The sequence below is a fragment of the Vollenhovia emeryi genome, unplaced genomic scaffold, assembly GCF_000949405.1.
Source record: "Vollenhovia emeryi isolate VEMERY1.0 unplaced genomic scaffold, V.emery_V1.0 DF939189.1, whole genome shotgun sequence".
Taxonomy (NCBI): domain Eukaryota; kingdom Metazoa; phylum Arthropoda; class Insecta; order Hymenoptera; family Formicidae; genus Vollenhovia; species Vollenhovia emeryi.
Window position 1 is genome coordinate 766329 of NW_011967177.1, and position 8098 is coordinate 774426.

The 8098-nt window shown below is 44.2% G+C and overlaps 1 protein-coding gene across 5 annotated transcripts in view; it reads left to right on the forward strand.

Moving 5' to 3' along the window:
• Positions 1–8098, forward strand: part of LOC105562410 (protein Tob1-like) — a 120828-nt gene that overhangs the window by 41989 nt on the left and 70741 nt on the right. The window contains exon 1 of one of the 5 annotated variants that reach the window (XM_012013228.1): positions 5777–5795. The exons of the other annotated variants lie outside the window; for them this stretch is intronic. The gene's annotated coding sequence lies outside the window, so the exon portion shown is untranslated. Of the gene's footprint in view, positions 1–5776; positions 5796–8098 lie in introns of those variants that run through there. 5 annotated transcript variants of the gene reach the window in all.

Consider the following 8098-nt stretch of genomic DNA (forward strand, 5'->3'; position numbering starts at 1 on the left):
AGTGTATTTAAGGACCACGAGTAGACTTTATCGCAGAGTCGCTGGTCGCGATCTCGATACTTTTTCCCCTCCGTCTCGCGCGCGCGCGCGCGCGCGCACGAACATTATTTATACTTTCGCCCCGCTTCTTCGAAGTCTACTGCATTTAACATGAAAGCTAGCGATATTCAGGCATGGTAATGCATCTATCGATCGGCACCGACGGCACGAGGTCCCCGTCGTAGCCGGGCAGCACGCGTATTTGACACGTGAAAAATTGCACGGAGGAGCGGCACGATCGCGTCGACTCTCGGGCCTCTCTCGGCGGCCGCTCGCGAGTCTCGCGGCAAGATCGAGGAATAAACGGAATAATCGATTTACCGTCGCGCGGATATGACGTTGATTACGCAACGCTATCTCGACGCCGTTATTGCAAGCGGAGTAAGTTACGAAGAGACGTCGTCGTCGCCGTCGTCGGTCGATACATCACCGCAGACTTAATTGGAAAACGTATTAGTTTCTTTTTTTTTTTCAGCGAGAATGAAATGGCAGGAAGCGACGGCACGAGGCGAATTCGCTTCGCGCACCTCTCGCGTCTCCGGTGATGAGTTGTAATTATACAATGACGCGTCAGCACGTGACGTTTGCTCGCGCGCAACCCAAGGTTTCCTCGTGGCTTTGCCGCGTCAACAGCGAAAGAAATTATCCAATTGTTCGCGACGTTAGATTTTTTATTAGATTGCAGATCGCGTTAATTGAGTCGCGCGCTCTCAAAATCCATTTCTCGGATCTATTTTATTAAAATGTGACGATGAAAGGGCAACAGTAAGTTCTGGCGAACATTGCGAAAGAGGTAGCGGGCAGGTCTTGTTGTACTATTGCGTGCTTAAATCATTTGGTTTTCAAGCGAGATGCGAATTTTCGCGAATCTAACGGTAAATCAAATTTAATGCTGAGCCCGAGGAAAATGTAGAGAATTGCAGAGACGTTTGTAGACAAGTGGAAATGTAGAATTTAAAAGAAAATAATTTTGTCGAGTTCTGAAGAAAATTGGATTAGTCTGCTGCTGCAGCGCGACCCTCGGTGTTACCGGCGCGGGCGACTCCGAATTCATTTATCCCTCGTACGAGGCGGAATTGAAATTTACGCGTTTCAAAAGGGGTGAGTGGGCAGAGCGAGAGCGGGACGGAGAGGAAAAATTATGCGCGAGTGGCGCGGGCGAAGAGAGGTCGGTGTACGGGAGGGCGGGAAGCGAAGAAATCACGGATGTGTCGAAAGCGGAGCAGCGAGTTTCCGGGCCAGGACGCGGCTGTTCCGCGGGCAACGCAATCGATCGGCGACCTAATCGACTCGATTCTCGTTTACACGGGATCTCCCGCGTTTCCGTCGCCCGGGACACTTCGTTTTCGTTTTGGCGTCGTCCATCGCCTTTTCCGGCGAGCCATAATTTTCGAGCGCGTTTAGGGCACTCGCTCCATCGTCGCTGGAGCGCCTGGGCTCGGCGGGGAGGAGGGCGGAGAATAGGGTGAGCGATATACGCGCGAATTTATGGCGGCATATTTTGCATCGCCCGCACGAAATCGGCGAGCGCGCGTGGTGCAGCGAACAAAACGGCGCTCTCCGGCGACCGCGACCGCTCATCGTTCCCTCGCTATTTATTCTCGAACGATATTCTCGCGCTGCGTATACTTCGCCAGCGACCGAGTGTTTCTTTAAATCGACGGCGTCTTTCGTCCGAATAAAGAACAACGAATTTGCGGGCAACAAATAGTGGGAGGTGCAACACGAATACTTTTAACGATCACTCGCTTGCTTTCTCTCTGTGCAAACGAGATGTATTCTCTTTCGCGTATTTCATAGAATATGGGTGCAGTAAAAAGCCAGCTTATTGCCAACTAGATGCCGATTACTTGTAGTTTCCTCGGTTGGTTCTCGTTTAATAATAGACGATAATCGGAATTATTGACATCTGACCGATATACATACCCGATGTTAAACGTACAATTAGTCGCTCTGTGGCTTATTATTAAAATTCACTCGTTTCGGTGAAATCATCTCGCTGAAAGTTATAATTGTTTTGCGCGTCGTTAAACCGACATCCGCACGCAAGGCCAAAGAGACGCGACCGTTGTCCGGGAGACAATCGGTAGCCGAGAAACGCTCGTGGCAACCGGAAGAAGGTATCCCCGGATAACGACGACGAGTGGTAGTTTTGCCCCAGATTCACTCTTCCGAACTGTACGCACTACCTCGCGAAATTTATTGCCGCGTGTGCAACTCCGGCGGACAATAGCGCGCCGGCGTCTGTGTGCGTGGCGCGCGAATCCGCGTTAATGCCTCGTATAAATAAAGGACTTATCTGCGCAGCGCACTCGTTCCTGCTGTTATGATAACCTTATTAGTATGGGAGCCCTACCGAAAACAGAGTGACAATCACGGTTGACAGAGTAAATCGATGATGCTACCCGGAATAGCGCGACGTTCGGTTCGCGAACGGTTTTGCGAAATACATCGCACGCACGCCGTCACTGGAAAACGTAAATATTCGAAAGTACAAATCCTTCAAGCGACTCGATTACGTGAAATTTACTATAACGAGATAAGTGTGAAGCGCCCCGAGTCGAAATTTTGGTACTTTTTTGACACTTTTAAGGATAATTTACACCTGATCTATACACCTAACTAGACCAGCAATAACCTACTTTGATGACATTATTTTTTTTATTAAGAATACTCTTAAAAGTCGCCAGCAGTAATTAACAACATCAATGATTTTTATTGACCGTATCTGGCAATTAAAATTCTTATTGCGAAAAATATTACCCCAACCAGGATTCGAACCTGGGACCTCCCTCAATCCGTGCGGGCGTCTTAACCAGCTCGATTACCTACAGCCCCAGTGGTCGAGCTGGTTAAGACGCCCGCACGGATTGAGGGAGGTCCCAGGTTCGAATCCTGGTTGGGGTAATATTTTTCGCAATAAGAATTTTAATTGCCAGATACGGTCAATAAAAATCATTGATGTTATTATTTTTTTTATTCCTCCCTAGAATCTTTAATTCTAAAAATTTACTTTAGCTCCTACTTAAAAGGACCTACTTTAATGCTAAATTGGCAAAAGTAGCCGACGATATCAGTTTTAAAGTGGGAGTAAATTTTCTACTTGCAGTTCGACCCCTTTTACTGTCTTAGAGGATTATTTTAAACCTTTTTACATATAAATATGACGCTTTTCTTTAATTAATAAAAAGCTATTTTAAACAGAGATGTGAAAAATTTAGACGAATCGCGTTCTTCCAACAGAAAGTAAATCGGTTTTAATTATTTGTGTTGAGTCTGCCGTTTGATAAACGCGCGCACGCTCGTGCGTGCGCGTGAGTTGCCAGACCTCGCGTTCTTTTACTCTCGGTTTCATTGAAATTTCTTTCTCGAGTTTACCTCGTATTTTCGTGAACCTGCACGCAACGTTTCACGGAACCGCCTCGCTCTTTCCCTCGCCGCATAGCTTCTCCGGAGGACGTAGGAGATTTACGCAAACTCTCGAAGCACCGGAGTAAAAGCCGGTGCAGCCGCCAGCAGGAAATTATGAATACGCGAAGACAACGGTTCTTCTTTCTGTTTTTCTTTCCGCTTTTGTCCCGAGTGTTTAACCAGTCATGTGAGATGGTAGAATTTAGAATCGACAATGGCCGCGAGATCTACGAGGGAGAGAGAAGAGAATTACTGAGTAATGAGAAGCAAACACGTTTTTCAGTGCGATTTACGTTACGCGCTGTCTCGTTGCCACTTAATCATCTCCCCCTTTCGACAAATTTAATGAAATAAATTTTGCAGATTCTGGAAGAAAAGTTACTACTACGTTTTCTTGGGCGGAAGACAATTGTTGACACTGTACTTTGTGTGAAGTGTGGCGCTAAATGTAACGTCTTCTATCCGAGTAAACGCTTTCATTATGCAGTATGTGCGACAAATGTAACGCGCATTCGTTAATGTTGGAACAGATGTCTCACATACTTGATGATGTAAAAAAGAACCGTTGACTTTCCGCTGTCATTTCGCGAATAAACACTAAACAGCTTCCAAGCAATAACGTGATTTTAAACACCGAGAAACAGATGAGGAGAGACGTGTACAGATATAGAGGAAAGTCCTCTATTATGAGATAGGCTTCTAATATGAGATAGCAGGTTTCAACGTCAAAATTTGACCACAAATCTTTGTACGCAACGATTACACGAGCCAACAATGAATTTTCCACTAAACAGATTTCACTGTAAAGGCAATACATTCACGATGAAACCAATGGACGATGCCTATTAATTTAGCAAAAACCTGCTTTCTCATATTAGAAGCTCATCTCAATATGACACTTTTCTTTAATTAATAAAAGGTTATTTTAAACAGAGGTGTGAGAAATTTAGACGAATCGCGTTCTTCCAACGGAAAGTGAATCAGTTCAATCTGATATCTCGTCCAACACACATCTCTCGATACTGTTACTTGCGTTTAACAATTAACAATGCAACTTCAATTGACTTTGCACTCTTCAACCAAAGAGTGCAATTATTTTTGGGACTAGTATCTTACTAACATAACGATATTGGCCAAACGAACTCTATGAGACCATTAACAATCGTGTGAACAGATTACTTGAAACGGGTCCAAATCTGGGACGGAAACGTCGTTTTTTTTTTTAAATAAAAACATTGGCCAATATAGGTCGTTTTAAAATACTACATGTCATTGGTTTTAAACTACTGGCGATATTAAATCTATTCGTGAGTTATTAAATCAGTTTTAATTATTATACAGGGGGCTTTCCGCTATGTATATACATCGCGTTAACCAGCATCGAGCTATATTTAGCAAATAGATGGTTTAGTATAAAAAAAAAGTATTTCGCACTGGCGAATTTATAGTAACAGATATCTCGATATAGCCGTAGGTCACGTCATACATTACGTTGTTACAATAGGAATTTTAGCCGTCGGAGATGCTGTCGGAAGAACTTCTCTTTTCTCCTCCACGAGCGGGAATGGAAATCCGTCCAACGTTAGGCGGGGTAATGTATTTATCGAGAAAAAAGAGCGCAGACCACCATTCGAACGAATCACTCGCGTATATCTCTGGGCATTTACCCAGTAAATTATGCGCATCTCAATCAGGACCGTGACTGTTGCTTTTTTCCACTCGTCACGTACGATACGCGTCACCGTACGCGTGTACATCTTCACGCACATTATCAGCGCGTGTGTGTATACACGAGGAAGTTACACGGGTGCGTGTCGAACGCGCATGAATAGGCAAATTGCATTACCGCAGCCGTTACGGGAAACTAGTTCGAGCCGAACGGGCCGAACCAACAACGGGCAATAACAACTTTTGCGAGGCCGACTCGACGCCGCTATTTCGAGACGCATCACGGCACTGCCAAACGTATCCCCCCCAAGGTCGTCCGCGAATGTCACGTCTTTTCTCCCCCGGTGCGTTACGTAACGCGGTCTTAATCGATTTTCGCAGCCCGCTCGCGCCTCCTTTCCACGCCGTTTCGCGAATTTACTTGTCAGATTTCGCAAAATTAACCCTTTCACGACCGAATTATTTTTTGTTTCTCAATTTCTCGCGGCACGATGTACCTTCGATAGTAGAATGCACGCTAAATCGGGCCTCTTGGAATTTTGTAAGTGGGTCCTATAGCGGCCCAGTGATCGCGGAAAGATGATTGCGACAAGTATTATCATATGCCTCGGTGGTCGAATTGGTAAGACGCCCACCTAGAGTGTAGGGGGGAGGTCCAGGTTCAAACCCTGGCTGAGGTAATATTTTTCGCAATAAATCTTTTGTATTGTTAAAAATGCCAGGTATGGTCAAGAAAACGCTGACGTTGTTGATATTTGATTTTTCTTTTAACACGATAAATAATGTAAATTAAAATATACGGAAGTATGTCGGATTCTTCCAAGTTTTATGTTCGAGGAAAAGAGATATATGTTTCTCGCGTTTCGGAGAAGATGAGAGGCAACTTGAAACTTCTTTTATAATCTCATCTCAAGGAGCTCAAAGAGAAATGATTAAGCGTTAAACGGGATACTGACAATGAACGAGATAATGAAGCGAGCTGGCGGTGGAGCTGGAAACCTAGCGAGGTTCTAATCTAGGGAGCGCGGAATTAATTTTAGCTCAGCAAATAGTAATTCGCAAAATGGCTTCCCCGCTACGTGGCATTGTGTGACGTAATTTCCGAACTTTTCTGTGTAAATAGATAGAGGCACGGGATGCGTGCCCGTCGAGCATACGCGACGGGCGTTTAATCCACCACCCGTTAGAAAGAGGTCGGAATCTGGCACGCGCGATCGATTTTACGTTGCATCAATTTTCATAAACGGTAATCGGCTTTGCGGGAAGGAAAAGAAGCGCGATCCATTTTAGAAGATTCGGATTTTCATATCGACTGCGAGGTTGTTCGCCATCATCGATTTTTTTGATAATCATTCCTGATTTTATCGCAAAACGCGAGCTTTAACGCGAGCTCTCGTGCGATCGTACATACGGTATTAATGCACGAGCAATCGTTTCTCGCGACTGTAAGAGTCGCAGGCTCTTTATTTCATATTCGAGATGTTTCAATACTTTCGAAGGAAAATCTTCTAGACACTCGACGGTTTCCGGGCTTTCAAAACTTCCGAAACATCCATCGCGAGTCTTCGTTTTCGATTCGAAAACGAATTTAGACGGATTCGCACGCCCATCGATGACTATCGACGTTAACGTGAATTTGTTCCGGAATATGAGCGCGCTCGGGATAATCGCGCGATCGCCGCCGGAAAAATTCGCTCCGGAAAATGCATCGCGTTTGACCGACTTCCCGCGTGCGTGCGTGCGTGCATGCCCCTATCCGTGCACGTGCCGCGTGTATGTGTGTAAAATAATCTTTCGGATGGCGCCACCGTCGCCGCCCTACCTACGGGCGGGTCCATACTGGGTCACGGGTCGATCTTCGCAACGTAACGTTCCAATTCGCGCTTGATATTGATCTCAGCTTTTCCGCCCACGTTACAAAAGCTCCCGGCGACCTGGCTTCCTACGTACGCTCCCCGGCGCAGATAGAGAGGAGAATTACCAAAGGGAGAAACAGTCGCAGCTCGCTGAAATGCCTCCAAAGAAGCCGGTAGTGTTATCTCCGTAATGACCTATCGGACTGCCCTAGATTCCCTCGCGAAGTGACCGTTTTATTTTCTTTGCTTTCTTTTTTAACGACTTCCGAATGGATGTTCTCCAGATCAAATATTTTACCCGGTAAATAGAGTCTCCGCGGCTCTAAAATAAAAGATTCGATATTATGAGAGCAGATAGTACATCGAACCGAGCGCAAACTGTTCATTTGTAGTCTCAATATTTTTATATATGAATTTCTCTGTCATTCTCCGGCCTTTGTAGTCTTATACATACTTTTAACGTCTGCCGAAAAAATTTTATAATTACGACACTATCTTCGGACTTTTATTAATTGACTTCTTATTACATTGCTTGGAAAAGATCAAAAGCCATGGTCGAAACGTCGCTGTATATTTTTTGAATTTATTACACACGTGCCAGTTAAGGCCGACCAAAATTTATTTATTGCTATTTATTACTGGCAACCTGAAGAGATTTCGAGGTTTAAAATTTTTGTCTTGAAATAATTGCAGGAATTTATTTTGAAGCGTCACTAGGGTCTTTACAGGACACTCTGTAGAAACGATTTTGTTTTTGATGATATTAAGTGATTGAAATCCTTTCTTTTCCAAATTAATTCCACTTATTTTGCATAAAATGATGATCGGTCATACTCTGATTTACATTCTGAAGCAAAGCATGAAATATCTCGTGAAGTATTCACGTTTCGATGACTTTTTTTATACTTCTGATGTGTAGACTAACGAAAGGATCGACTTATGCAAAACAAAGAGAGATAAGTAGAGAGATTCATTCAAATCTCTAATAAGATTAATTTTGCTGACCAATCTCTGTATATTGATTAGACATTTACTTTCATTTACTACTTACATTATTTGCTTTCCGTATTCCAAACTTTTGTGTTAACGTCTAAATACATAGTTCGAATACTTGAATAAAATAA